Genomic DNA, 6,519 nt, shown 5'->3' on the forward strand with positions numbered 1-6,519 from the left:
AGTAATTGTAGCAATATAATTGTTCAAAATTAGACTCTAGATTCTTTTGTGTAGTTGATACTTGATATCGAGCAATGAGAAACCCAAGCTAGTAGAAAAGCTATTACAAACCATGCAATGATCCACAGCTACATTCAACACCATAATTTTTATTTTAACTTTAATTTTACGGAGCAATCTAATGCAAATCAACAATGCTCATACATCTACAAAGTTTCTAAACTATACTAAGAGAGAATTGCCATATCTTATACAAAAAAAAAGAGAGATTTCTTTAGATTTGTGTAACATTTAATGGCCTAAAAACTTGTGTGTAGCGGAAATTAGCATGAACATAGTGGGCATTTCATTAGAATAGATTCCTAATGAGAATTACAAGAGTGCTTGGGTGGAGAGAGCAACAAAAAGCATAACACCTAGTTAGATAGCATGAACAATACTTTCAAAAGAGAGAGAAATTAAGCTATTGACAACAGTTGAGGACCGGATTTGCATGGAGCTGGTCCCCCCTCCAAAAGGCTTTGTATTATGGTTTCTCCCATCAAGAGAGACATTGAACAATACAATTCTTTGTGTTCCTTCAAGACTAGCTAGTGCAATGAAGATGAAAGCTTCATGCACTAAGCAAAACACTTAGCAAACACAACATCAATTATCCCCGGTCTCAGACCCAAGACCTCACACACCTTTGAAGATGGTGAGAGCTAGCAGGGTATGAGAGTAGATTGAGAGGAAGAAGGAGTATCTTACGAGAAAGATGTACATCTCCTCACATAATCACTCATATTAGCATAGCTTAGCTTAGTAATTAGCATGGTAGAGGAGATGAGCATGCATTGAAGCTTGGCTCTTGGTTGGATTTGCATCACAAAGCCAAGAGTTTTTGGTGTAGGCCTCCCTTCTCACAAGCTTGGAGTAGGTGGTAAGCTTTCCATTAAAGCTTGAGAAGGAGAGAGAGTCTTCTTTACTTCACACATGAGATTGTGTGAGTGTGTGTGTGATAATGCCTTGCAAAAATCAGCCCCCTCTCTCTCTTGGGCGAGCCCCCTTGCTATTTGCTCTTGATGTCCTCCCATTGGACCTCCCTAGAGCTAGCCAAATGACAAATAAGCAGCATAAGTGATAGCCTTCTGACATGTGTCCCCCTTTCCCCTTTTGTGAGAGCTTAAGGTAATTTAATAATTAATCTAAACTCTCATTGGACCCCTTTGCCTCTTGGCCAATAGGAATCAGGAAAGCCATTGGGCTGCTGAATGCTCATTGGACCACTTGGGAGACTGTCCAATAGTCTTCTAGAGGACTTAATTCTCATTGGTTCTTTTATTAAGTGTTTTTAAATTAATTAAACTAGATTTACTCTAGCCTAATTCTCATTGGTCCACCTCCAACGCCATCCAATAGGAATTGGGTACACCTTGTGGGCATTTGGCCTAGGGAGCTGACATGTGTCCCTCATTCCCTTTGTGTAAAGGGAGCTTGTGTGTGTGTGGCTTTCTCTCTCATGCCCTACATGCAAGGCTCGCCCCCTCCTATGTAGGGATGTGCAAAGACTTTGTTGGACACACACAAAGCATCCAATTCCCCTAGGATTGACCTTTGGACACAACCTTTGAATTTTGAAACCTTAGCATTTGGAAGTCTTAATGGGCCGAACCTTAGGGTCTTTTTAGCCCACTGTTGCACATGGATATTTTGCAGATGGCCCCCCCTTTGGATCCCTATTTTCCCTCCTTTGCAATCCCCTCAGCATAAACTGGCAACACACTTCCATGCAAAAAGAAAAAGATAAGGCTCACAATCCACATGAAAGCAATACAAAATATACATCATAAAAGCACAAGAAATCTCAAATTGTTGTTTGAATCATTATCCATAATTTTCAAATACTAAACAATGATACAAAAAAAGTGACAAAGTAGCATAAAAGTATGATGGAAACATAAAATAGGTGGGGGAAATGAATTGTAAGGTGGACTCTCACTAGTCATCAAAGGGGTTGACACGCGAAGGCATGTCACCCACATCATCAACATCAAGAGAGGTGGAGGCTCCCTCTCTTCTTTGCTTTTTAGGGCGAAATAATGGTTGCACATAATCTGAAATCAAAGTGTCATCAATGTCGACTGCTGCACACACCCGCCCTGTGCCTAAGCATGCTGCCAACACGGGCGTTGTACCACATCCCAACTCCAAACAAAGACCTCCAGGCCTACAAAGAAGCTCCACAAAACATGCAATAAAAGAGTGACTTCGTTGCAAGCCACCACGCCATGGCTCCCCTGATGATGATTTGGCTAGAGAAGACTCTGGAAGATGGTGCATCATGTAAGAATCCAAAGGCTGCATGCCAAGCTGATTGAATAGTGGGGTGCTCTCAACCACAAATCAAGGTGGTTGCATGCCAACCCTATGCACCATAAGTAAGAGAGAACAATGACACTACACCACCACCACGCCATGGCTCCCCTGATGATGATCTAGCTAGAGAAGACTCTGGAAGATGGTACATCATGTAAGAATCCAAAGGTTGCATGCCAAGCTGATTGAATAGTGGGGTGCTCTCAACCACAAAGCAAGGTGGTTGCATGCCAACCCTATGCACCATAAGTAAGAGAGAACAATGACACTACACCACCACATAGACAATTAGAGGGCAATCACAATAATAATAACACACCAAAATGAGAAACAAACAAGTTAATATGTAGAAGAGCATTACCTCAATCCGACCACCAAAGCTATTACCATAACCATAAGCTCCATGATGGAGGACCACAATGTGACGATGAATAGCCATATCTGATGCACGACAAAATCTCTCAACCCAGCCAATGGTATCTCCTGCAAGAGGTTTTAAAAGTCACAATAGAAAACACACAACAAAAAAAATCGACAAGTATTGTACAAAATTATGATTGAAGGAAAAACCTGCCATAGAGACCATGATCAACAACGACCCTGAGTCTGACAAACTCGAATATGCATGTTGCATGCATGCACGAACATGATCCTCACTACAAATATCCCAAAGGGGTACAACAAGGGAGGCTAATGGGGAACCACCAAAGGGAAGATCCAAAAAAATAAAATCAGCAGCCCATGCGATTGTTCTCCCACCACGCGCGCACAAGGTCCCATCGAGGCGTGCACATCCCATGTGCTCATGAACACAAATCCATGCCGGATGTCGAACATCGGCCCTAAAATCAGCAGCAATGGCTATGTAGTCCCCAGAAATGGCCATGCATCGTGAGTCAGGCAATGAGGACACAGAAGAAAAGGGAGTATCAACGATGTAGACAAAAGAAATGGTTTTCTTTGCAACAATCTCCCCAAGAGGTACTGTGATACAAGAGGCTAAACAAAGTGACTTAACTCCAATAAATGAACGAAACAAACGATTGCATCACAAGTGAAAGCTCACCATGCTCTCACTCCATGTTTGCATCCACCCTAGTCTCAACAATCACCTCCTTCCCTTTGCGAGAAGTATTTGTAGCTTGAAAAAAGCAAAAAAACACAGTATTACCGGTATGTAAAACAAATAATTTTAGGTAAAAGAGAATTTAAAGCTCTTAGAAAAATTATGTTTGAGACTGTTTTGAGTAACCATTTACCCGATATCACCTCATCCACTCTAAGAGGGAGAGGCACATTGACGGATGTGCCACCAACTCTCATAGTATTGTGAAGCTCTCTCTCTCTCTCTCTCTCTCTCTCTCTCTCTCTCTCTCTCTCTCTCTCTCTCTCTCTCTCTCTTGCCAATACATGCCCAGAAGCCATGTCGATCCACCATGGACATGCCTCCATCTCCCAAGTAGTGAGCTTATGCATGGAAGGGGAGTACATGCATCCTTCCCCAACAGACAGTTGTGCCCACTGCTTAGCTAAGAATGGAATCCCTGGTAGAAAGCCTTTTTCAACCAAGAATAATAGAAATCTAAAACAAAATAACAAAATAACATCACCACACACTTCGTAATTATGAAAAGCTTGAAATAAAAGTATGATTAGCTTGACCTATAGGCTAGCTGTGCTGAGATGCCATGCGTACCGTGTCCACTTTCTTCATAGCTTTCTTGTCAACATCTTTTGTCTTAGCTTCAAGAGAGGTCTCCAAAGGATAAACATAGGGTCGTGCTTCAAACTTGAGCTCCTCAAAGTAAGAGGCAAGAGAGCAATCATGAAGCAACAAAAATACCACCAGTAATGTTGCTCAAGTCCTCCACAAACTTTGTGGCCCTATCAAAAATCCTTTGTAAAAGTCCCTCTCTACAGATCCAACTACATAACAAGGAAGATGAGAGAAAACTAAAATAATCACAAAAAACTAGCAGATGAAGCCAGTGCCAATTGGATTGCTGTGCATACTGTTTATTTTGGAGGAGCAAAGAAGTCTACTCCAAACAAAGAGAGATCATGTTTGTTTCATTGGGAGCAAAGTATGGTTCAACATACTGTCAAGTGCATCCGTCCAACATTTCAAGAGGAGCACAAGATTTTGTGTCGCAAGTGGAGAAGTGAACCTACAGAGAATGCAGCTAAGCAATGTAAGGGAGAGCTTAGAAGATTTTGGAAAACAGGAATGGCCATTGAAGGGGATATTGCTTCATTGGAGACATGGTTGGCTTGGTGGGATGTACGAGTGCCTAATTGGGAGGAAAGATTTGTATCACAAGATGCTGCAGGTATCTTTGTCCCTAACACAAACTTGTGTGAGTCAAAACATGCTAGTATGCGTGCCTCGGTTGGTTACAAGGATCACATAAGTTTGTATGAGGAAGCATGTGAAGATAGGGCTTTATCTGTGCTTCAAAGTGTGAAATATAATGCCTATTTGAAAGATGTTGGGATCTCCACCGGTCCCGGCATTAAAGATTTGGCAGATCGCTTCATGACCCGACCTTCATCTACTTCCGCGGCACAGCTGGAAAGAAACTAGTTGACCTCACACATTCTTCAATCCATGAAATGGATGTCAATAGTCCTGAAATGAATAGAAATATACTCCACAAAAAGAGTATTAGAAAAAAGAGACCAATTTTTGCTGATGCAAATATTGTCTTAGAGGAGGATAGCCATAGGCCAGAGTATGTTACAATGACAACTTCAATTGGTGGGCTTCAACACAAAAAAACAACTTCAAAAGATGTCCCATATCCCAAAGTAAATGTAGCAAAGTCAGTTTGGGCAATAAGGAGAACGGAACCTGGGCGAAAGATGACTTGTTTCAGTGTAGTGTCAAAAGATGGAGATCGATGTGGGCGGTTCATTAATGCATGTTCAACGGATGCCCAAATAGGGGTGCCAGCTCCTTGTTTTTGGGGTCGCAGTAAGTATCCTCCATCTGGTTCACAATTGGGAGGCCTTGTGGAAGGGTTCATTTGTTTTTGCGACCCCAAAAACAAGGAGCTGGCACAAATTTGCAACCTCAAGAGGTAACGCAACTACAAGCCAATGGTTTTGTTTTGCAAGGAGTTACATCAGCATCAAGAATGCATGAAACAATTCCATTGAACCAAAGAGTTGCAAGCAGCATCCGTCCCAAATTTAGAGATGGAAAGATTGTGAAATGGAGATCACGATTAACAAAGGAGTTTCATGGCAAGATTGAATTGGGTAGAACCATGGTAGCAGAGTTGGTGTGAGAGGTCATTGTGGTTTGCAATGAGACACATGTTTTCTATGTTAATATTGTGGGGTCAAGTGCAAAGGGAGTGACATACTCTGTGACAATGTCAGATTTTCCTAGATGTACTTGCGAGGATTTTCAAAATCGGGAAAGCAAGCACCTTGTGTATATGCCATGTAAGCACATTTACTTCATATTTCTGCAAGTACTTGGCCTTGAACCTCATGCTCATGAGTTCATGCATCAGGCGGCTTTAACAAAATTGGAGTTAGTCCAAGCACTTGGAGGCTCACGGGTGCTGATGCAGCCTTAAAGGCTTGTGGACCTTGCTATGGATTTATAGAAGTATTTTTTTCGGTGATATGTGCTTATGGCTATTAGGTTGAAATCATGTTAACCTATCGCGCTTTTTGTGCTAGTTAGTAGTTTCAAGTTAGCATGTTTTCAAAAAATTGGGTATCTGGTAAATTTTTTACAAATAATATCAAAATTTGTCGGAGGTTGTACATTTGGATTCCTTGTTTCAAGTGCTTTCTATTGATATATTATATGTCATAGATCTTGGAGATGTAGCTCAAGTTATTGTACTAGTTAGCATATGTCAAAATTGTGCTAGTTAGCATTGTCCGGGACATGAAAAAGCATGACAGGTTAACATGCTTTCACCCATTAACTTTTGCCCCAAATATTCTACTGCAGCAGTATTTTTTTTGTTGCACTGTCCATTTTGATTTGTAGATGCAATACACCTTCTTGGTTAATTTCAATGTTGATGGAAGGTTTTTGGCATGTGTTAGAGATAGAACAATTTAAAGTTATTTTTATAGGTTAAGAAACTAAGTAGGGAGTATTTCTAACCAACAAAAATCCAAGATATTGTGGTGTGT

This window comes from Adiantum capillus-veneris, chromosome 11 (assembly GCF_014529385.1).
Source record: "Adiantum capillus-veneris isolate H3 chromosome 11, ASM1452938v2, whole genome shotgun sequence".
NCBI lineage: Eukaryota > Viridiplantae > Streptophyta > Polypodiopsida > Polypodiales > Pteridaceae > Adiantum > Adiantum capillus-veneris.